The sequence below is a fragment of the Leuciscus leuciscus genome (assembly GCF_965113295.1).
Source record: "Leuciscus leuciscus genome assembly, chromosome: 16".
NCBI classification, from domain to species: Eukaryota; Metazoa; Chordata; class Actinopteri; order Cypriniformes; family Leuciscidae; genus Leuciscus; species Leuciscus leuciscus.
In genome coordinates, this window is record NC_138740.1 from 3,733,846 (window position 1) to 3,759,334 (window position 25,489).

General features: G+C 40.0%; 1 long non-coding RNA gene across 1 annotated transcript; it reads left to right on the forward strand.

Annotated features, from left to right (window-relative positions):
* Positions 1-12,595: 12,595 nt before the first annotated feature.
* LOC309477469 lies at positions 12,596-13,379 on the forward strand. The gene is made up of 4 exons (XR_014198647.1): positions 12,596-12,832; positions 12,868-12,913; positions 13,073-13,167; positions 13,344-13,379. It is a non-coding gene; the product is annotated as an uncharacterized lncRNA (long non-coding RNA).
* The last annotated feature ends 12,110 nt before the right edge of the window (positions 13,380-25,489 follow it).

The following is a 25,489-nucleotide window of genomic DNA, read 5'->3' on the forward strand; positions in this document are numbered from 1 at the left end:
ATGATTAAAGGTATTAAAATTCATGATAAAGAAATAAAAATTTCCCAATTTGCAGACGACACCACAGTTTTCCTAAAAGATCAATTGGAAGTTCCTAAAGCATTGGAGACCATTCAAGAATTTTCTCAGATCTCTGGCCTCTCTCTCAACATTTCAAAATGTGAAATATTATCCTTAAAAAATAATGATAAAACAGCGATCTGTGGAATTCAAATTAAAGATGTAGTTAATTATTTGGGAGTAAAAGTATCATTGAATTCAAATATGGTTATAACAGAAATTAATTTAAACCTTATTAGAGATGTAATTAAAAAGAAATTCAATTCTTGGTTGGCAAGAGATTTGTCTCATACTGGTCGAGTTTTATTATCAAAGGCAGAGGGTCTATCTAGAGTTTCTTATCTCTTTTCTGTAATGGATTGTCCCAAGTCATTATGTTCCTTATTAGATAAATTATTATATAATTTCATATGGAAAAATAAATCACACAAAATTAAAAAGGAGGTTCTAAAAAATAGGATTGGTGATGGAGGTCTTGGAGTTGTTGACTTTACCCTATTTAACCATGTGTTAAAAGTAAATTGGTTAAAAAGATTTGTTAAAAAAGCAGACTCTATATGGAATGTATTTCCTAATTTTGTTTTTAAGAAAATTGGAGGTATTGAATTTTTGTTACAGTGCCCCTTCTCACTTGGTAAACTACCCATTAAATTAGCAAAATTTCACCAACAGGTTTTATTATCATGGTTACTGGTTTACAAACATAATTTTTCACCTCACCGTTGTTTTATTTGGAATAATCAGAATATTATTTACAGAAATAAATCATTGTTTTTTGAGAGATGGTATTTAAACAACATACATACTGTTATTCAGCTGATGGATGACAATGGTCAGTTTTATTCATTTCCAGAATTCTCCAGAAAATTTGGTTTTGGGGCTTCGTTAAAGGAATATAATATTGTATTCAATGCCATTCCTAGTGGTATAAAAACTCTTTTGAAAGGAGAGCACACTTATAGTCCTATATCTTTATATAACACTTCTATTTCAATTGAAGGGATTTTGATTACTGATGACAAGTTCAATAACCAGTTTGTTCGTAATCTTATGAACAGAAAATCTATGCCAGTATCATCTTTCAAGTGGATGGCGTTATACAATATTAATTGGAGAGTGGTATGGTCTCTTCCACACAAATATTTGTTAACAAACAAGATAAAAGAAATTACATTTAAAATATTACATAGATGTTACCCCTGTAATAGTGTACTCAATAAGTATATCCAAAACCTAGAAGATAAATGCACTTTCTGTGATGCTGAAGAGACAATTGTACATATTTTTTGTGAATGTGTTTGTGTTAAAGCTTTTTGGAATGAGTTATGTACCTATCTCTCAGAGAAAACAAATGTCAAAATATGTATTAACACCTTTAGTATTATTTTTCTTTATCATAATCCAAATTCTCAAATTCAATACGTTATTAATTTGTTTATGATTCTTGGTAAATTTTTTATTCACAAATGCAAATTTTTGGGTAAGATCCCGTTACTGTCTATTTTTCTAGTAGACTATAATTCCTATGTTTTGTCTTTGATGGGCATAAAAAACAAAAAGTCTTTGAAAAGTCAAAGATTGCTTTCTATGTTTAATCTTGTATAATTTTTTTTTTTTTTTTTCCTCTGGCACTTTATTTTGTTTTTATTTATTTTTTTGTGATCTATGTTTTTTTATTATTATTATTGTTCCTGTTATGTACTTGTTACATCTTCATTTTGGCATTAATAAAAAAAAAATAAAAAAAAATAAAAAAAAATAGTACCGCGGATGGGTTTACATTGGAGTTAGTGGAAAGCTCTGTGCGTCTCTTTTGACGCTAATGGGTGCCATGTGCGTTGAAAGTATACGCTGACGGACGTGTCAAAAGCGTAAGTATATTACGCCCCGGGAATGAGAACGGGTTGTCTATTACCATTATTACTGTTGGGGGGTGGGGGTCATAGTGAGTGTGTGTGTGTGTGTGTGTGTGTGTGTGTGTGTGTGTGTGTGAATGTGACATGCACTACATTTATACATTTTTATAAATAATATAGGCTATTATCAATTTAAATATATAAAAAATATAATGGCCCATCGCTATCTCACGACCAATTCGTACGAATTCGTACGAATGATAAAAAGTTGGCTAATTCGTACTAATTCGTACGACCTCACTCGTACGAATTTGTACGATTTGTCTAAACCCACGTGATGGGTAGGTTTAGGGGCGGGGTCAGGGGTAGGTCATTCGTATGAATTCATACGAATTGGCCAATTCGTCAAATATGTACGATTTTGCAAAAATCGTACTAATTCGTACGAGTCAGGTCGTATTAATTCGTACGAATAAGCCACTTTGTAGAATTTGTACGTTTTCCCGTGAGATCGGGCTGCTGAAACCATGTAGCCCATTTTACCTTAGTGGGTTAAGGTAAATTGGGCTACCAAGAAAATCATCTCCTTATCAAAAAATATGTTCAGATACCAAACTAACAACATTATTTCTGATTGATGCCATCAAGACAGATATTATGCATATTTTTTTATGTGCATGTTTTTTTTATTTATAGATTTATCATCCTTATAATAGTTTAGTCACATTTGGTATGCCAGACTACTTACCATGCAGCTTTCTGGTGCAGTCTTGATTAGAATGATTGCCCTGCCCACCATAGCAACCATAAACCAATCAAATCACCTGTTACTTGTTAAGCACAGTTATGACAACAGTTTGAAATGCTTTGCAGTCATTGGCTCTAAATTCCAGAGGGGCTGGGACTCACAAACCTTAAATTGCCCATTTTACCTGATGGCCCATTTTACCTGATATCACCCTACTGTTGAACAAATCAACTCTTTTCTTGACAAAACAAAAGGAAAACCCGGAGTTGAAATAGCTGACTACTTCCCTGATGTGGAAAAGTTTATTTCTTCTGTAATGTGGGCTAGAAAAATGAGCAACTATGAAGAGCTTTCACAACAAAAGAGGTTTCGTTTAAAGAAACATATAACTAATTTAAGAGTAGGTAAGAAAGCAGGAAAAGCGAGGGGGAAAGCTAAATAATTATGACAGTTCATTTTTCTTTTCTTTACTGCTTTCTTTTTCTCTCTCTCTTCCTTATGGAGACCTTACGGGTGGGTTCCCTAAATGTAAATGGGATGAGGGATGGGAAGAAAAATTGGTTACTTTCAGAAACTATACGCCTAAAAGATCTCAGTGTTGTATTTTTGCAGGAGACCCATAGTGACCAAAGTAATGAGGTTGACTGGGGTTTGTGGTGGGAAGGAGAGAAGTTTCTCAGTCATGGGACTAATCTTAGTGCTGGAGTGGCTGTGCTTTTTTCCTCTGGTCTTAATGCAAAAATGTTATTAAAAAATGAGGTAGAACCAGGGAGATTATTACTTATTCGAGCTGAAATTAGAAATCTTGTTTTTGTGTTCATAAATATTTATTCTCCTAATTTAGGACCAGATAGGTTGCAGTTTTTTAACAAACTGGAGAAAATTTTAAGCCAACAGCAGGATGGGGATTTAATAATATTAGGAGGAGATTGGAACTGCACTTTAGATTTCACAAAAGACAGGAATGGAGAAGAACCTCACGCACAGTCAGCTGCAGTTTTAGCCAATGTGATAAAAAAAACTAAATTTATCAGATGTATGGAGGGAACACAATCTATCAGCACAACAATATACATGGGTAAAATTTAGTAATGGTAGGATTTCTGGGGCACGATTGGACAGGTTCTACACATCACACAATATGAGAAATAGAGTTAAACACACAGCTATCACTCCTGTATCCTTTTCTGATCACAAACTCATTACAATACAGTGTTCATTGGTGAAAAGAGCTCAAAAGAGTTACTACTGGCATTTTAACATTAAACTTCTGGATGATAAGTACTTCTGTGAGAACTTTGGAGTTTTTTGGGAAACCTGTAAAACTGAGAAATGTTTATATGAAAGTATAATTCAGTGGTGGGAAATCAGCAAGATTCATATAAAAGGGTTCTGTCAGCAATATGCAACCCATTCTTCTTTGGTTTTAAAAAAGACATTAGAGTTGCTAGAAAAGGAGATCATTGACATTGAGAAGACCATGACTGTTAATGATACTGCAGATTTACAAGAACTGTGGACAGAAAAGAAAAACCAGTTGAGCCTCATTCTAAATGAAAAAGTTAAAGGAGCCCTTGTAAGGAGCCGTTTTTTAACAACAAGGGACATGGATGGTCCTACATCTTATTTTTTTAATTTGGAGAGAAAAGCTGGACAGGAAAAGCAGATGTACTGTTTAAAAGAAAATAATGGAAAAGAAACCTCTGATCCAGTCACAATGCGTAGAATCGCTGTGGATTTTTACTCTGATTTATTTAATGCTGAAGCCTCGGATGAAGAGTGCACAAATGCAGTGGCGGTTCTACATTGAATTACACCCTGGGCGAGACCCCCTTCCAGCGCCCCCCAATCCCCCCCCCCCCCCATCCCCATATTTGGACATCATTTTTCTAACCCCATTGGCAGATCATGTTTTGCTTGTTTTAAGCAAAAACTCAATTTTTCTTTATTTCCACCAGAAAACAAGACTTAATATCTTATGTAATTTTACTACTTTAGTAATATAACGTTATGCATCTTTATTTAAGAAATGTTTGATATTTCGACTGGAAACAAGACAAAAATACTAAGAAAAGCATTTTTTTGCAGTGTAATAACTGAACTTGTAACAGTTTTGTTGCAAAGCACAATATTATGGTGAAATTAGATCTCGTGTTTAAGTTAAAACCGAATTATTGTTAAGCATAGCAAGAATCATAGCAAAAAGGCTAACAAATAAGAGTTATACGCACCAATTAATATTGCCCCTTCATTCATGACATGGATACCGTAATCATACAGAGAAAACATAGTTGCATACCTTTATCTTTCGCTCGTTTCTAAATTGGGCACCTGATGGCTTTGACCTTTCTTGTCCATCTCTTATTTGGCACTCGACATCGACAATCAACAGATTTCCCCTGACCCCCTCCATACCAACTGTCACTCACGACGAGTCACGACCAGAAGTCAAGACTAAACCAATTCACCTTGGTGGTGGTGACCAAGTTATCGTTTTGTATTACCTATTTTTATTAGCCATGCAGACAATTCAGAAAAACAAAAATGTGCAGGAAATATAGAGGCCTGTATTTATAATATTCTGAATGAAATGTGCGTTATTTGGAAGAAAGTCGAGGTGTGACTGACTTAGATAACTATATGGATCCCCCCCCCCCCCTTGTCCGTTCCATTTGGGAGAGACCCAGAGGTGAAAGGTCATCCGCGCCCGCGCCTCCGCGCCCCCTCCCCTTTCCCCTTCTCAAACAAACAGCTTCTGTGCACGGCATCTTCTCAGCAAGCAGGGGCGCCTGCAGCTGCAGGGGGCGCAAATTTGCCAATTCCCCACACAGTGAAATGATAGATAATAGAAAACCGCTTCGCGGCGCAGATTTATTTTTTGTATTTTTATTTTCTGCTCGTGCCGGCGGCGCCGCCCCCCAAAAAATGCCGCCCCGGGCGATTGCCCGGTTCGCCCGTGCCAAAAACCGCTACTGCACAAATGAACTGCTTCAGGATCTTCCTGTGTTAACTCCAGAACACAAACAGATGTTAGAGACTGAGCTCACCTTTGAGGAGGTTACCGCTGCAGTCATGGGGCTCTCTTCAGGACGGGCACCTGGCTTAGATGGATTATCTGCAGAGTTTTATAAGAACTTTTGGACTGTTTTAGGACATGACTACTTTGAGGTTTTGCAAAACTGCATTACAGAAGGAATCCTTCCCACAAGCTGTCGGCGGGCTGTTTTAACACTACTCCCAAAAAAGGGCGATTTAACGCTATTAAAGAACTGGAGGCCTGTAGCAATTTTTTGCTCCGAATACAAAGTATTTTCTAAATGTCTGGCCAACAGGCTAAATACTGTATTGTATGAAATCATACACAAAGACCAGTCTTACTGTATAAAAGATCGATCCATCACAGATAATTTGCATTTGGTATGGGACATGCTTGATTTTGCTTTTCAAAATAATATTAATATTGGGTTTCTGTCATTAGATCAGGAAAAAGCTTTTGACAGAGTTGACCATACTTATCTTTTTAATACGTTAAAGGCTTTTGGATTTGGGGATGTTTTTATCTCTAAGATTAAACTGTTATATACTGAGGCTACGTGTATGGTTAAAATGGTTGGTGGCCTAAGTACTCCTGTGAAGATCCACAGAGGTATTCGGCAAGGGTGTCCTCTCTCGGGTCAGCTGTACAGCATAGCTATTGAGCCTCTGTTATGTAGATTAAGAAGACAGCTCACTGGTTTAAATGTTAGTACACTGGTTTTTAAAGAACCTACTAAACTCTCTGCATATGCAGATGACATTACAGTGTTAATTAGTGGTCAGAGTGAGGTTCAATCTTTAAAAGGAGCTCTAGAATGTTACGGGAAGGCATCTTCGGCTAAAGTTAACTGGGGTAAAAGTGAGGCTCTTTGGTGTGGTCTTGGTCTGAATAGTCCAGCACTTCCTAGTGGATTACAGTGGGGGAGAACAGGTTTTAAATATCTTGGGGTGTTTTTAGGAGTAGACGAATATAAAAGGAAAAACTGGGAGGGCTTAGTGGAGAAAGTGTGTGCTCGGTTGTCTCACTGGAAATGGTTGCTGCCTCGGCTGTCCTACAGGGGGAGGGTCCTGGTCTGCAATAATCTAGTGGCTTCATCGTTATGGCACAGGATGATGATTCTAGAGCCTCCAGAGGAAATCCAGAAAAACCTGGTGGACTTTTTCTGGTCGGGACAGCACTGGCTGAGGGCGCCAGTACTGTATCTGCCTATTCAGGAAGGAGGACAGGGGCTGGTCGACATCAGTTCCAGAATCCGAGCCTTCAGGCTCCAGGCGGCTCGGAGACTACTCTATGGGGAGCATGTGAGCTGGGCTGAGGTGGCCTGTTCCCTTCTGAGGAGAGCTGGTAACATGGGGCTAGACCGACACCTTTTTCTCATGGACATCAACAAGCTGGACTTAACAGGATTGACACCTTTCTACCGGTCAGTACTGAGAGCATGGACACTTTTAAAAATATCTCGGGAGCCAAATGGTGCACTGGACCTGTGGATGAGGGAAGAACCTCTGCTCTTAAACCCGGCACTGGCTTTGGACATTTTTAACTCAGTCTCCCTCAGAAGAGCTTTATGGTCTGCAAACATTACAAAAGTTGGACTTATGATCTCTGAGGATGGGTGGATATCTGCTGAAAATTTGGCTCAAAAACTGGATATTAGATCAGTTCGAGTGGTGGAGAAGAATGCTGACTCAAATACGGGAGTTTTTGCCCCAGGAATATAGACTGGTTTTAGAGTCATCTGGTGGGGAGGAGGAAACCTCTACTTTCCCAGAACTGGTGTTTTCAGCAGAAACTGGAATATGGCAAGAGACTGAGGGAGGCCTGCTTTCTTTTAAGACCCCCCAGTTGGAACTTTTTAGTAACACTGGGAAAAAAGCTTTTTATGTACTGTGTGTGAAAGTGTCACATCTGCACTCACTTGAGAGTGTGAGAGAGTCAAAGTGGCAGGAGTTTTTTGGGCCAGGCGCTTCCCCTAAAGGCTGCTGGAGGTCCCTGTACAAGACTCCTATAGAGAAAAGGTCCGGAGACCTTCAGTGGAGGATTGTGCATGGGATAATAGCCACAAACAGACACAGAGCACACCTTGACCCACAGGTAGGGGAGGGCTGTCCGTTCTGTGGGATGCAGGAAACAGTTTTTCATTTGTTTTTTGATTGTTTTAGGCTAGAGCCATTATTTAACAAATTAGAAGAGTGGTGTCTGACCCTTGGTGAAGTTTTTATGCCTATGTTTTTTATTTATGGGCCTAAATACAGCAAGAAAAAAAAGAAGTTCATGTTTTATTAAATTGCTTATTTGGGCAAGCCAAAATGGCAATCTGGTTGTCCCGAAAAAGAAAATTGAATGATGGTGGATCAATTGATGTGGTTTCAGTGTTACAGGGGTTAATAAAATCCCGTATAAATATAGAGTTTAGCTATTACAAGTTGGTTAATGATTTGGATGTTTTCAGAGGTAAATGGGGCATAAAAAAATGTATTTGTGATGTTGACATTGATGGATGTCTTCAAATTTATGTTTGAGTGAGTTTTGTAGTAGAGGAAATGTAAGAAAAAGAGGGGAATTATTATTTTTATTTTATTTTTTTATTTGTCTTGAGTTTCTGGTTTTGTTTTTTAAAATCCATTGCTCTCATTCTAATTGGTTTTAAAGGTTTTCTTTTTTTACTAAAAATGTTGAATCTTTAATGTTTTTGTAAATAAAGTGATCTTAAAGTCATCTCTCTCTCTCTCTCTCTCTCTCTCTCTCTCTCTCTCTCTCTCTCTCTCTCTCTCTCTCTCTCTCTCTCTCTCTCTCTCTCCCAGTGTGCCTACAGTAAACAGTGCCTAATAGTTTTAATGATTACAAATTATATGAACCTGCTCAAACCATTCATATAAATATAGATAAATAAAAAATAAACATAGAGTCTACTGGAATGGTGATATATAAAGTTCTCAGTCCAAAAGCACAAATATGTCATGAGAACATGCAAATAGCGCACACAAGCGCCATATATAATGTCCAAAGCTACGCCTGTAATTTCCCAGAGGTGGAAATGACATTTGAGCAGTTTTTCTGCAATATTAGCACACCCTCATGTCAGGCTTAGCTACTTTTGGACTTAGCATGTTGTTTACTCGTAATAAACATAAATACATTATTTTCATATTTGTTGTACATAATTCAACCGAACTACAGCCAAGGTGGAAATGACGCTGAATAAAAATACTCTGTATAAAAGCTTGAGCTTGATTATGTGCCTGAAGTTTCATCTAATACATCCTTTTCACTATTATTTCCATGGTTACCAAGTAAATAAAATATTTAAGGTGGATCTTTTGAGGTGGATTTTGTTGAGGGAGGTGGAAATGACGGAAAACCTGGGGACAGCCTTATATTATTCTAAAAATAGTTTAAAATTGTGATATACATATGGAATTTCGATGGTATGATATTATTTTATTTGTCCTTAAGAAAAACATGTTAAAAAATATTTTTAAATCAATCCTTTAATATAATTTTTTAACATTCAAAGAGGGCCCGTCTGGGTTGGGGAGAAGCATAGAACTGCAAAATCTGCTAATAAACAGCCTTGCAAAAACATTTTAAAAAGAAAACAGGGGCAAGATTTGGTGGTTACTAGGATGTTGGAGCATGAACTTCATAATGACAATTTATTTGTGCATTTGTTTGTTTATTTGTTTTTTAAAAAAAGGCCAAGGACACAAAAGTGCCTGTAGTTGGAGAATCACCCATATATATATATATATATGTATATGTATGTCATTCATTGTGATATAAAGAAAAAGACAAGACTATATAAATCGTAGCCATATAGTTTAAATCTGAAAATACTGAACGAGTACACTTTTATATTGACAACATGACTAAGTATTTTGACTATCTTGTTTGTGAACAATGACACAAGGACTTTTCATTCTGATGGCACTAGTATGTTCATTGACATGAATACTGACTTTTGAGAGATGAATTAAGGATTTTGAGCAAGTTACAAGCATTTAAATCCACTGTGTGGTGCTGCAAGTATTAATTATTTTGAGAAATGCATTTACTGGTAGGCTATTGCAAATGTTAAGGATGATTCAAGAAATGTACCAAAGTGACTGAGAAAAACTGTAAAAGGACATTCAGGGCAAACAGTATGTGCAAAGGGATTTAGTAGGATATGGGTGAACATGATTTCATCAAGTACAACATCCCTGAATCAACGTCCTTTTTGATCATCATGGAGCAATATATACGTTTACAGTTGATATCAATTTCAGGCTATAACCAATGCAGTGCCTAAGCTCCAAGTAAATGAACAAACCACAGAATTGAAATGAAAGTATCAGAATTAAAGTAGCCTACATCAACCTCATTTATACAGGACACTCAGATCTGCAGTGACTGCTCAATCTTTTCATAATGTCTTTATGTTTTGGGCCAAATTATGCAGAGTATCATGGATTAAATCATTATTAAACTATACCAATGAATCATGATTATCCTCTTCATTCACTTATTATATTGTTTAATTTATGAATTGATGTGTTCAGTTTTCTCTACTAATGACTTTGAAATACTGTACATGGTTAAAGAATCTGTAGCCTAATGTTCAAAATGTATTGGCTGTGTAACACTGAATAAATGCTGATTAATAAACGAATGCAGTGTGGTTTTGGACATAAAAACAATACAATTCCCTATAACGCTAACATTAGAGGGTTTGTTTTTTACAGCAGAGAATAAAAGCCTAAATTAAATCTGTTCGTCATATAAAACGATCGAGTCTCTTCAGGAGATTTGGACTAAATGGTCGCTCGATTTAAATGGATTATAGTTTAACAATCTCTTTCACTCTGTTGCGTGGAAATCTGTCAGATTTAATTAAAAATATCTTAATTTGTGTTCCAAAGACGACCAAAAGTCTCACGCGTTTGGACCGACATGACATGAGTGTGATTAAATTATGACTTTTTTTGTTTTTGGGTGAATGTCCCTTTAAATGTGTTCGCGGCGATCGATCGGCCGCGCCCAGAGCAGCCGCTGTGACGTCACAGGCAGCGCGAGCTCCATATGACATCACAGGCAGTTGTTCAGGTCAGTGCAGCGATTACCAGACTCAGAGTTATTAGTCAAACATTGTAGAAACTCAGACTCAGAGTCAAACAGTGATAAAGTCCAGGATCTGCACCATCTCTGAACACTTCCCAATGGATGAGGATATCTGCAGATCTCCCCCTAGAGTCGCGTCGGAGGACAACACAGGTGCTTTCACACACACACACACACACACACACACACACACACACACACACACACCAGGGCTGCCAAATGACACGCAATTGACACTTCACACGCTCTCACGCCACACATCCATTTTCACATCATCTTACTCTTACTACTACTAGTTAATAGTAAATAAACACGAACGAACGATAGGTGTGTTGAAAGATACAGTAGGCTAAGTTACAACTTACCGAAATGTTTCTGCCTCATACAGAATGTCGATCATTCAGTGTTTTTCACTCGTGGAAATGGTCAATAAAATAGCTGGAGAACATTTGCCACATTTACCCCAGGAAAGCCATTTAATGATCATAGCACGAGAGGAGTATTTTGCAAAATTTGGCACCAATGATATATTTTCTAAATGTCATAATCATTTGTTAACAAACAAGTATTCATTACTTCAATGAACTCATTGTTTCTGCATTAAATTGTTACATTGTTTAAATTGTTTGTTTTTTAGCTAACTGTGACTATATGTACATTTCTAAAATGCATAACTTGGACCATTTCCTCTGATAACAGACTCTAAATTGTAATATGGACTCATGCACTTTCTGTAAAGCTGCTTTGAAAAATGCATAAATATGCAAATTAGATAGTGTATTGATACATTGTACTGAATGGGAATGACATTTATGGCCATTTTACCCTCATATTGCATAAAGTAAAATGGCATATCAGTTCATGTATCAAAAAAATCCTGAAACCTAAAAATTGATTGGTGAATGAAAAATAAATTAATCCTAAAATAAATTCCTTTTATTTTTAAACAACTGAGTCCCGGTGTCCACTACAGAGGACATAGCATAACATATGAATAAAATACTGTTTTTCACAAATGTTTTCCCCCATTTGTTTTGATCTAGCAACATAAAGCAGCTGTACATGAGGACAATCACTCAGCTGTAATCTGTGCTAATAAAACACATGTTTCTAATCAATATTGTTGTTTGCAGGAAAGCAATCAAGATTGATGAGTTTCCGTGCTGGCGTCTCGAGAGTGTGGAATGCTGGGAAACGTCTCTTCCAAACCAACGAAACCCAAGTGTGTGCTTTTGTGCCGTCGCAGGAGCTTCCACACATACCCAGTGTCGAGCCGACAGACCCGCTCGAGTCCAGGCCTACAGACCCGCTCGAGACCAGGCCTACAGACCCGCTCGAGACCAAGCCGACAGACCCGCTCGAGACCAGGCCGACAGACCCGCTCGAGTCCAGGCCGACAGACCCGCCCCGCTCGAGTCCAGGCCGACACACCTGCCCCGCTCGAGTCCAGGCCGACAGACCCGCTCAAGTCCAGGCCGACAGACCCGCTCAAGTCCAGGCCGACAGACCCGCTCGAGTCCGGGCCGACAGACCCGCTCGAGTCCGGGCCGACAGACCCGCTCGAGTCCGGGCCGACAGACCCGCTCGAGTCCTGGCCGACAGACCCGCTCGAGTCCAGGCCGACAGACCCGCTCGAGTCCAGGCCGACAGACCCGCTCGAGTCCAGGCCGACAGACCCGCTCGAGTCCAGGCCGACAGACCCGCTCGAGTCCAGGCCGACAGACCCGCTCGAGTCCAGGCCGACAGACCCGCTCGAGTCCAGGCCGACAGACCCGCTCGAGTCCAGGCCGACAGACCCGCTCGAGTCCAGGCCGACAGACCCGCTCGAGTCCAGGCCGACAGACCCGCTCGAGTCCAGGCCGACAGACCCGCTCGAGACCAGGCCGACAGACCCGCTCGAGTCCAGGCCGACAGACCCGCTCGAGTCCAGGCCGACAGACCCGCTCGAGTCCAGGCCGACAGACCCGCTCGAGTCCAGGCCGACAGACCCGCTCGAGTCCAGGCCGACAGACCCGCCCCGCTCGAGTCCAGGCCAACAGACCCGCCGCGCTCGAATCCTAATCCAGGCCGACAGACCCGCTCGAGTCCCGCACAACTTCATACGGAGAGACAGTGAGTGTTTATTATTATCACTCTGATTCATCTCCATTTCTGCCTGATGCTTCTGGCTTTAGTTTAATCTCTACTCCTGTCGGTTCCTCACCTGATCTCAGGTGTGTTTGCTGCTGGAATCTCATGCTGTATATTAACATGCTAACGTGTGTTTTTCAGGATCATTTGAATCTCTTTATGAAGTGGGACGGAAACTGAAATCCAGAGGCGATCGCAGTGATTATAAGGGAGTTCGAATCTCGGATGAGAAACAAGTATGTTGCTCAAACTTTTCCCCTCTTGTTTCCTTCTATCTTTAGTCTTTCATTCCCGACATAAACATCAGTGTTTGCAGTTTTCATCAGAAATGTAAAGATTGTAGATTACCATGCACACAAACAAAAATGGATTCAGATTACTTACGTTTGCAACAATTTTCTTCATTTTTTAGGTGATCATCCGTTGTATTAAGAAGAGCCGGCCTGAGAAGCTGGTAAGTTGACAACTTTATTCTTCATGAAATTCTCCAAGAATCGTTTTATTAAATTGTAATTTGGTAATTGATACACCTGTACAGTATAAGATATAGTTGAAAGCCTAGAAACATCAGTTGTAAAGTAAATTGCTAAATTAACTCTTTAAGCCCAAAGTATGTGGTTTAGCCCCAAATATATTTAAGTAATTAAATTAATATAAACATGCGATTAATCAACTAATGGCTTCAATGAATGACTGTTCACTGTTGATGTGTTTGATGATGTTTTACTAAACACTGGAAATGTATTCTTACAGGTGCTGATGAACCCATATTAAAAACAGAGGTCAGAAAGTCCGCTGAGTGGGTCCCGACTGAGGAGGACATACACCTACTGCTGGATCAGCTGGTCAAAAGAATAGGCCGTTGGTTTTGGCAAAGGCCACATCTGTCCAAAGGTGAGACCAACAACAAGAACGAAATAGAAATAACTTTGCTTAAAAACATGAAGAGCTCAGTAAAATTATTAGTGTCCATGATGAGCAAAGTGTAAAACACAGCATATTGACAATGAATGTTTAGCAATAATAGAATAAACGTTCATGGGCATCCAGAGAATATCATAGTAACAGCAAGAAATGCTGTGAATTTCATGGTAACATGACCTTACATGAACTACATTTCTCAAAATCTGTTTGTGAGTGTCTATAAGGACAAACATGACTAATCAACTGTTTTTTGAAAACTTTGACAGAATGCCTGGATCTTCTTGAGAAACTTCTCGACAAAGGGTCAGGGATCACCTTAGATGCCATTTTACATCATGACTGGTTTTAAAACCCTTCAAAGAGATGAAGATGTTGTCCTTCCACGTTTTCCAGCGTCCCTGATGGATTGTTGCCGATGGATTGTCTTGTATGTCCGCCCAATGTTACTATTTCCGCATAAGTCGGTGCGCGTGTAACTTCTACCACCTGTGCTGTCGAAGTGTTCGGCATTTCCGCCGTGATTTCTGCCTGCTCGATTGCCTCCATACTAATTCGGCTATGAAAATTTCTACCCGCCCAACCAGCAGCCATCTCAAAGGCCTTGGGCCATTCTGTGTGATTGTGTTTGTGGATGTTCTGCAAAGCCTCTTCTATCAGGGTTTCATAGAAATCTATCAGGGGTTCGATTGCTCCTGTCTGATCGATTGCTCCTGTCTGCCTCGTTGCTGCTGCTGAGTTGGCTTGCGTCTGTAAGCTTCGTATATCTTTCTGTTTTGAATCATTATTTACTATCATTCCTTGTTGTTTATACTGCTAAATATAGCTTACTCAACATCACACATTAACCTGACATCGCTAGCTTCAATCTAAATCGTTATTGCTAGCACAACACGCTAGTAATTCGCTAGCCTGTTCGCAAACTCACTCGCGCCTTTTTACGAGTTCATCAAGCCTTAGGTGAGTAGGATCAGTCAACAAACACGGTGAGTCATGTCATCTTCTCCTCTTGTTGTCACTTGCACTTCATGTAACATGTATAGCATAGCCTTCTCTGCCAGCACAGGATTTACATGTGATAAATGCAGGGAGATAGTCAAGCTGACGGGGAAGATTTCAGAGCTAGAGACACGCATCCAAACTTTAATCGAGGTTAATTGTAAGAGTGCAAGGGCTTTAGATACTACTTTGGATGTGACTAGCTTAGTGAACTCTGTACATTGTTCGGCCCCGTGCAGCAGGGCAATTGGGTGACGGTGAGACGCTGTAGTCGCGGGACAAAACACCGCTCTTCCGTTCCGATTACAACATCAAATAGATTCTCCCCCCACAGTGAAACACCCACTGAGAATCCTGTTGAATGTGCCCTAGTTATTGGCGGTTCTATTACACGGAACGTGAAAATAGAGCCACCAGCCACCATAGACACATGTTTGCCGGGAGCCAGAGCGCCTGACATCAGAGCAAATTTAAAAGTGCTGGCTAATGCTAATCGTAAATTCTCTAAGATTATTATTCACGTCGGCACTAATGATGTTAGGCTCCGCCAGTCGGAGATCACTAAAATTAACATTAAAGAGGTGTGTGAACTTGCAAGTACGATGTCAGGCACTGTAATTTGCTCTGGCCCCCTTCCTGTTCGCAGGAGTGATGAGATAGTTAGTAGACTGTCCTCCCTCAATGGCTGGCTGTCTGATTGGTGTCCGCGTAATAATATAGAATTCATTGACAATTGGACAAGTTTTTGGGGCAGACCTGACCTGTTGAAAAGAGATGGTATTCATCCCTCCTGGGATGGTGCTGCTCTTCTCTCTAGTAATATGGCACATAGTCTTAGAGCTCAAACATGAATTGGGGCTCAGGTCAGGAAGCAGACAGACTGGCTAAACCGACCGTCTGCCAGCCGTCTCACGTCACCAAGGTCAAATAAATCCCATCACATAGAGCCTCTTTCACCTAGATATCATCATATAGAGACTTGTGAATTGATGTTCAACAAATAAAAAACAGATATAAAACAAATGAGCAAATGATAAAGCTTGGGTTGCTGAATATTAGATCCCTTACTTCAAAAGCACTTATTGTTAATGATATGATTACAGATTATAACCTAGGTGTGCTGTGTTTGACAGAAACCTGGCTAAAACCAAACGATTACATTACTTTAAATGAGTCCACCCCGCAAGATTACAGTTATAAACATGAACCTCGTCTGAAAGGCAAAGGGGGAGCTGTTGCTGTTATTTATAGTAATATTTTTGGAATTTCTAAGAAGTCTAGTTTCAAATATAATTCTTTTGAAGTGTTGGTGCTTAAAGGGATACTTCAGGATTTAGCATTAAGCTTTGTATTAGTAGAAAACCTGTAGTATTTTCGAATTACCGTGCTTTCCACCCTCATATCCCCCTGAGACGAGAGATTTATGTATTTTTTTGTCTGAAAAAAATCCTCAGATGACGCAAAAATCTTAATTTTGCGTCATCTGAGGATTTTTTGGGCCAGAGGCTAAAGACTACAGCCAGTAGGAGGAGCTTGTCCCGCATGTGTTCAACCCGCCCATAGAGGGTGGGATCTCACTCACAGAATGTACACATAGTGTCAGCCATCTTTTTTTGGAAGCTAAGCTAGCAGGCTCTTGTTCTGTGGAGAAAGCTGAGTAGTAGGAGAAAGCTGAGTAGTAGGGGTTACCATCCTCTTTTTCCCGGACATGTCCGGCCGTCGAGATCGTCCAAAATGTCCGGGATTCGGCTTTTGCTTTCTGCAGTCGCCATTCATTGTTTACATGCACACCTTTTGTTTCAATCTAACTGAATTAATTCCGATTGGTGAATCTGGATGTAGGGTTTACATGAACGCTAAACAAGTGATCGGTTGATGTGCGTTTTAACATTGCTAAGAAAATTCCCACTCCTCCGTGAGAGATACGAGACCAGTGCGTCTCAGTAATCACGCCACCGGCCTCGCACCGTTCTCCCGCGCCCCTCAGCCTCGTCCTGCTCGCCACAGTAAACATAATGAATGGCGACTATAGAACGCAAAAGCCAAATCCCGGACATTTTGGGCGATCTCGAAATCCCGGGCAGACTCGTCATCACGGAGACTCACTAGTAGCCTAGCCTTGTTGTTTTCAACTGCGCTCTCTTACCGGTAGGCGTGGCTTGGGAGTGGCCTCCTAGGGCAGCGAAGCAAGTGCATTCTGGGAGTTGTTGTCTTTCATCCACATAAGCCAAAAATCTATTTTCTGGCTTTTCTCAGTCTAGAAAGCTCCAAATTCAAAAATTATTTCACATTTCTTCTACATAAATGACCCATTTTAAATACAATTCATCTTTCCAGAGGTGAAGTATCCCTTTGATATAGCAATATATAGGCCTAGTGTAAATGATAAATCACGTTTGAGATTTGTGCTGGCTACTGTATACAGGCCACCAGGGCACCATACAGACTTTATCAAAGAATTTGCTGACTTTCTATCAGAGTTATGGTATATATTAGTACTGGCTGCTGATAAAGTCATAATTGTTGGTGATTTTAATATACATGTAGATAACGAAAAAGATGCATTGGGATTGGCATTTAAAGACATTCTTAACTCTATTGGATGGAGTTAGACAACACGTGTCAGGACCTACTCATTGTTGTAATCATACCCTAGATCTAATATTATCACACGGAATCAATGTTGATGCCGTTAAAATTCTGCAGCAGAGCGATGACATCTCAGATCATTATCTAGTCTCGTGTAAACTTCATTTAGCCAAGGCTGCAAAGCCGACTCCGTGTTACAAATATGTTAGACCTATCACTTCTGCCACTAAAGATTGCTTTATAATAATCTTCCTGATCAGTTTCATCATCTCAGCATCCCAGATAGCTTAGGAGAACTCGATGTTGTGACAGAACTCTCTCTTTTCCAGCACTTTAGACACAGTTGCTCCGTTGCGCTTAAAGAAGATTAAAGAAAATAGTCCAACGCCGTGGTACAACGAGCACACTCGGGGCCTTAAGAGAGCAGCCAGAAAAATGGAGCGCAACTGGAAGAAAACTAAACTAGAGGTATTTCGCATTTCATGGAAAGAGAGCTCGATTGCATACAGAGAGGCCTTAAAAGCTGCTAGATCTGCTTATTTTTCAACCCTATTAGAAGAAAATAAACAAAACCCTAGGTATTTATTTGAAACAGTGGCTAAACTAACGAAAAATAAAGCTTCAAGCCCAGAAGTTTCCAAGCAGCACAGCAGTAATGACTTCTTCACTTACAAGATTGATAATATCAGGGAGAAAATTATAACTATGCAACCGTCTACTTCAGTATCGCATCAGGCAGTGCATTGTAGTGTCCCTAAGGAAAAATTTGATTCATTCATTGCTATAGAAGAGGAAGAATTCTTTAAACTCGTTAAATCATCTAACTCGACAACATGTATGTTAGACCCTATACCGACTAAGCTACTGAAAGAGATGCTCCCAGAGGTCATAGATCCTCTTCTTAATATCATTAATTCATCTTTGTCATTAGGATACGTACCTAAAACTTTTAAGCTGGCTATGATTAAACCGCTTGTTAAAAAAATGCAACTTGATCGTACAGAATTAGTCAATTACAGGCCGATCTCGAATCTACCTTTTCTGTCAAAGATACTAGAAAAGGCGGTATCCTTACAACCATGTTCCTTTTTAGAAAGAAATATCTGTGAGGATTTTCAGTCAGGATTTAGACCGTACCATAGTACTGAGACAGCTCTCATTAGAGTTACAAATGATTTGCTCTTATCATCCGATCGTGGTTCCGATCTGATCCAATTTGTAACTCTAATGAGAGCTGTCTCAGTACTATGGTACGGTCTAAATCCTGACTGAAAATCCTCACAGATATTTCTTTCTAAAAAGGAACATGGTTGTAAGGATACCGCCTTTTCTAGTATCTTTGACAGAAAAGGTAGATTCGAGATCGGCCTGTAATTGACTAATTCTGTACGATCAAGTTGCATTTTTTTAACAAGCGGTTTAATCATAGCCAGCTTAAAAGTTTTTGGTACGTATCCTAATGACAAAGATGAATTAATGATATTAAGAAGAGGATCTATGACCTCTGGGAGCATCTCTTTCAGTAGCTTAGTCGGTATAGGGTCTAACATACAGTACATGTTGTCGATTTAGATGATTTAACGAGTTTAACGAATTCTTCCTCTTCTATAGCAATGAATGAATCAAATTTTTCCTTAGGCAGACTACAATGCACTGCCTGATGCGATACTTTAGTAGACGGTTGCATAATTATATTTTTTTCCCTGATATTATCAATCTTGTAAGTGAAGAAGTCATTACTGCTGTGCTGCTTGGAAACTTCTGGGCTTGAAGCTTTATTTTTCGTTAGTTTAGCCACTGTTTCAAATAAATACCTAGGGTTTTGTTTATTTTCTTCGAATAGGGTTGAAAAATAAGCAGATCTAGCAGCTTTTAAGGCCTCTCTGTATGCAATCGAGCTCTCTTTTCATGAAATGCGAAATACCTCTAGTTTTGTTTTCTTCCAGTTGCGCTCCATTTTTCTGGCTGCTCTCTTAAGGCCCCGAGTGTGCTCGTTGTACCACGGCGTTGGACTATTTTCTTTAATCTTCTTTAAGCGCAACGGAGCAACTGTGTCTAAAGTGCTGGAAAAGAGAGAGTTCTGTCACAATATCGAGTTCTTCTAAGCTATCTGGGATGCTGAGATGATGAAACTGATCAGGAGGATTATTAATAAAGCAATCTTTAGTGGCAGAAGTGATAGGTCTAACATATTTGTAACACGGAGTCGGCTTTGCAGCCTTGGCTAAATGAAGTTTACACGAGACTAGATAATGATCTGAGATGTCATCGCTCTGCTGCAGAATTTCAACGGCATCAACACTGATTCCGTGTGATAATATTAGATCTAGGGTATGATTACAACAATGAGTAGGTCCTGACACGTGTTGTCTAACTCCATCCAATAGAGTTAAGAATGTCTTTAAATGCCAATCCCAATGCATCTTTTTCGTTATCTATATGTATATTAAAATCACCAACAATTATGACTTTATCAGCAGCCAGTACTAATATATACTATAACTCTGATAGAAAGTCAGCAAATTCTTTGATAAAGTCTGTATGGTGCCCTGGTGGCCTGTATACAGTAGCCAGCACAAATCTCAAACGTGATTTATCATTTACACTAGGCCTATATATTGCTATATTAAAGGGATACTTCACTTCTGGAAAGATGAATTGTATTTAAAATGGGTCATTTATGTAGAAGAAATGTGAAATTATTTTTTGAATTTGGAGCTTTCTAGACTGAGAAAAGCCAGAAAATAGATTTTTGGCTTATGTGGATGAAAGACAACAACTCCCAGAATGCACTTGCTTCGCTGCCCTAGGAGGCCACTCCCAAGCCACGCCTACCGGTAAGAGAGCGCAGTTGAAAACAACAAGGCTAGGCTACTAGTGAGTCGCCGTGATGACGAGTCTGCCCGGGATTTCGAGATTGCCCAAAATGTCCGGGATTTGGCTTATGCGTTCTACAGTCGCCATTCAATATGTTTACTGTGGCGAGCAGGACGAGGCTGAGGGGCGCGGGAGAACGATGAGAGGCCAGTGGCGTGATTACTGAGACGCACTGGTCTCGTATCTCTCACGGAGGAGCGGGAATTTTCTTAGCAATGTTAAAACGCACATCAACCGATCACTTGTTTAGCGTTCTTGTAAACACTACATTCAGATTCACCAATCGGAATTAATTCAGTTAGATTGAAACAAAAGGTGTGCATGTAAACAATGAATGGCGACTGCAGAAAGCAAAAGCCGAATCCCGGACATTTTGGACGATCTCGATGGCCGGACATGTCCGGGAAAAAGAGGATGGTAACCCCTACTACTCAGCTTTCTCCTACTACTCAGCTTTCTCCACAGAACAAGAGCCTGCTAGCTTAGCTTCCAAAAAAGATGGCTGACACTATGTGTACATTCTGTGAGTGAGATCCCACCCTCTATGGGCGGGTTGAACACATGCGGGACAGCCCCTACTACTGGCTGTAGTCTTTAGCCTCTGGCCAAAAAAATCCTCAGATGACGCAAAATGACGATTTTTGCGTCATCTGAGGATTTTTTCCAGACAAAAAAATACATAAATCTCTCGTCTCAGGGGGATATGAGGGTGGAAAGCACGGTAATTCGAAAATACTACAGGTTTTCTACTAATACAAAGCTTAATGCTAAATCCTGAAGTATCCCTTTAAGCACCAACACTTCAAAAGAATTATATTTGAAACTAGACTTCTTAGTAATTCCAAAAATATTACTATAAATAACAGCAACAGCTCCCCCTTTGCCTTTCAGACGAGGTTCATGTTTATAACTGTAATCTTGCGGGGTGGACTCATTTAAAGTAATGTAATCGTTTGGTTTTAGCCAGGTTTCTGTCAAACACAGCACACCTAGGTTATAATCTGTAATCATATCATTAACAATAAGTGCTTTTGAAGTAAGGGATCTAATATTCAGCAACCCAAGCTTTATCATTTGCTCATTTGTTTTATATCTGTTTTTTATTTGTTGAACATCAATTCACAAGTCTCTATATGATGATATCTAGGTGAAAGAGGCTCTATGTGATGGGATTTATCTGACCTTGGTGACGTGAGACGGCTGGCAGACGGTCGGTTTAGCCAGTCTGTCTGCTTCCTGACCTGAGCCCCAATTCATGTTTGAGCTCTAAGACTATGTGCCATATTACTAGAGAGAAGAGCAGCACCATCCCAGGAGGGATGAATACCATCTCTTTTCAACAGGTCAGGTCTGCCCCAAAAACTTGTCCAATTGTCAATGAATTCTATATTATTACGCGGACACCAATCAGACAGCCAGCCATTGAGGGAGGACAGTCTACTAACTATCTCATCACTCCTGCGAACAGGAAGGGGGCCAGAGCAAATTACAGTGCCTGACATCGTACTTGCAAGTTCACACACCTCTTTAATGTTAATTTTAGTGATCTCCGAGTGGCGGAGCCTAACATCATTAGTGCCGACGTGAATAATAATTTTAGAGAATTTACGATTAGCATTAGCCAGCACTTTTAAATTTGCTCTGATGTCAGGCGCTCTGGCTCCCGGCAAACATGTGACTATGGTGGCTGGTGGCTCTATTTTCACGTTCCGTGTAATAGAACCGCCAATAACTAGGGCACATTCAGGATTCTCAGTGGGTGTTTCACTGTGGGGGGAGAATCTGTTTGATGTTGTAATCGGAACGGAAGAGCGGTGTTTTGTCCCGCGACTACAGCGCCTCACCGTCACCCAATTGCCCTGCTGCACGGGGCCGAACAATGTACAGAGTTCACTAAGCTAGTCACATCCAAAGTAGTATCTAAAGCCCTTGCACTCTTACAATTAACCTCGATTAAAGTTTGGATGCGTGTCTCTAGTTCTGAAATCTTCCCCGTCAGCTTTACTATCTCCCTGCATTTATCACATGTAAATCCTGTGCTGGCAGAGAAGGCTATGCTATACATGTTACATGAAGTGCAAGTGACAACAAGAGGAGAAGATGACATGACTCACCGTGTTTGTTGACTGATACTCACCAAAGTTTTTTGATGAACTCGTAAAAGGCGCGAGAGAAAATAAAAAAAATAAAAAATTAATAAAGAGCGCACGGAAGGTGCGAGCGCGCTAGAGAATAAATAAATAAATAAAAAGCGAACAGAAGGCGCAGGCGTGCTAGAGAATAAATAATAAATAGAGCGCACGGATGGTAGCCTATTCTAACAGGCTAGTGAATTTCAAGCGTGTTGTGCTAGCAATAAAGATTTAGATTGAAGCTAGCGATGTCAGGTTAATGTGTGATGTTGATCAAGTTATATTTAGCAGTTGTCTTATCGATCACAAGTTCAGTATGGCGTACCACAAGGCTCAGTACTAGGACCACTGCTGTTCTCTCTGTACATGCTACCATTAGGAGATATCATTAGGAAGCATGGAATTAGTTTTCACTGTTATGCCGACGATACTCAGCTCTATATTTCTTCACAACCTAACGAAAACTACCAATTCACTAAATTAACGGAATGCATAGCTGATATGAAAAATTGGATGACTAGTAATTTCCTACTACTAAATTCTGAAAAAACAGAGATTCTAATTATTGGACAAAAAACATCCTCACGTAATAACCTAGAATACTGTCTAACACTTGATGGCTGCTCTGTTAAGTCTTCGTCGTCGGTTAGGAACCTGGGTGTGCTCTTTGATACCAATCTTTCATTTGAAAGTAACGTGTCTAGTATCTGTAAAACCAAATTTTTCCATCTTAAAAATATATCTAAATTACGTCATATGCTCTCTTTGACAAATGCAGAACAATTAGTTCATGCGTTCATGACCTCAAGGCTAGATTATTGTAATGCTATTATGGGTGGTTGCCCTGCACGCTTAATAAACAAACTACAGCTGGTCCAAAACGCAGCAGCTCGAGTTCTTACCAGAACCAGGAAGTATGACCATATTAGCCCGGTTCTGTCAACACTGCATTGGCTCCCTATTAAACATCGAATACATTTTTAAATATTGCTGATTACTTACAAAGCACTAAATGGCTTAGCTCCGCAGTACTTGAGCGAGCTCTTAACGCATTATAGTCCTTCACGTCTACTGCGATCTCAAAATTCCGGCCAGTTGATAATACCTAGAATATCAAAATCGACTGCTGGCGGTAGATCCTTCTCCTATTTAGCACCAAAACTTTGGAACAGGCTTCCTAACATTGTCCGGGAAGCAGACACACTCTGTCAGTTCAAAGCTAGACTAAAAACACATCTCTTTGACCTAGCATACACATTACACATTATAGACATGGCACATAGTCTTAGAGCTCAAACATGAATTGGGGCTCAGGTCAGGAAGCAGACAGACTGGCTAAACCGACCGTCTGCCAGCCGTCTCACGTCACCAAGGTCAGATAAATCCCATCACATAGAGCCTCTTTCACCTAGATATCATCATATAGAGACTGTGTCTGTTCCCCGAATTAGAAAACACAAAAAACTTCCAAACCCATCTAAGGGTAAAAATTTAATTGATGTTCAACAAATAAAAAACAGATATAAAACAAATGAGCAAATGATAAAGCTTGGGTTGCTGAATATTAGATCCCTTACTTCAAAAGCACTTATTGTTAATGATATGATTACAGATTATAACCTAGGTGTGCTGTGTTTGACAGAAACCTGGCTAAAACCAAACGATTACATTACTTTAAATGAGTCCACCCCGCAAGATTACAGTTATAAACATGAACCTCGTCTGAAAGGCAAAGGGGGAGCTGTTGCTGTTATTTATAGTAATATTTTTGGAATTTCTAAGAAGTCTAGTTTCAAATATAATTCTTTTGAAGTGTTGGTGCTTAAAGGGATACTTCAGGATTTAGCATTAAGCTTTGTATTAGTAGAAAACCTGTAGTATTTTCGAATTACCGTGCTTTCCACCCTCATATCCCCCTGAGACGAGAGATTTATGTATTTTTTTGTCTGGAAAAAATCCTCTGATGACGCAAAAATCTTAATTTTGCGTCATCTGAGGATTTTTTTGGCCAGAGGCTAAAGACTACAGCCAGTAGTAGGGGCTGTCCCGCATGTGTTCAACCCGCCCATAGAGGGTGGGATCTCACTCACAGAATGTACACATAGTGTCAGCCATCTTTTTTGGAAGCTAAGCTAGCAGGCTCTTGTTCTGTGGAGAAAGCTGAGTAGTAGGAGAAAGCTGAGTAGTAGGGGTTACCATCCTCTTTTTCCCGGACATGTCCGGCCATCGAGATCGTCCAAAATGTCCGGGATTCGGCTTTTGCTTTCTGCAGTCGCCATTCATTGTTTACATGCACACCTTTTGTTTCAATCTAACTGAATTCATTCCGATTGGTGAATCTGAATGTAGTGTTTACATGAACGCTAAACAAGTGATCGGTTGATGTGCGTTTTAACATTGCTAAGAAAATTCCCACTCCTCCGTGAGAGTTACGAGACCAGTGCGTCTCAGTAATCACGCCACCGGCCTCTCATCGTTCTCCCGCGCCCCTCAGCCTCGTCCTGCTCGCCACAGTAAACATAATGAATGGCGACTGTAGAACGCAAAAGCCAAATCCCGGACATTTTGGGCGATCTCGAAATCCCGGGCAGACTCGTCATCACGGAGACTCACTAGTAGCCTAGCCTTGTTGTTTTAAACTGCGCTCTCTTACCGTTAGGCGTGGCTTGGGAGTGGCCTCCTAGGGCAGCGAAGCAAGTGCATTCTGGGAGTTGTTGTCTTTCATCCACATAAGCCAAAAATCAATTTTCTGGCTTTTCTCAGTCTAGAAAGCTCCAAATTCAAAAATAATTTCACATTTCTTCTACATAAATGACCCATTTTAAATACAATTCATCTTTCCAGAGGTGAAGTATCCCTTTGATATAGCAATATATAGGCCTAGTGTAAATGATAAATCACGTTTGAGATTTGTGCTGGCTACTGTATACAGGCCACCAGGGCACCATACAGAATTTATCAAAGAATTTGCTGACTTTCTATCAGAGTTATGGTATATATTAGTACTGGCTGCTGATAAAGTCATAATTGTTGGTGATTT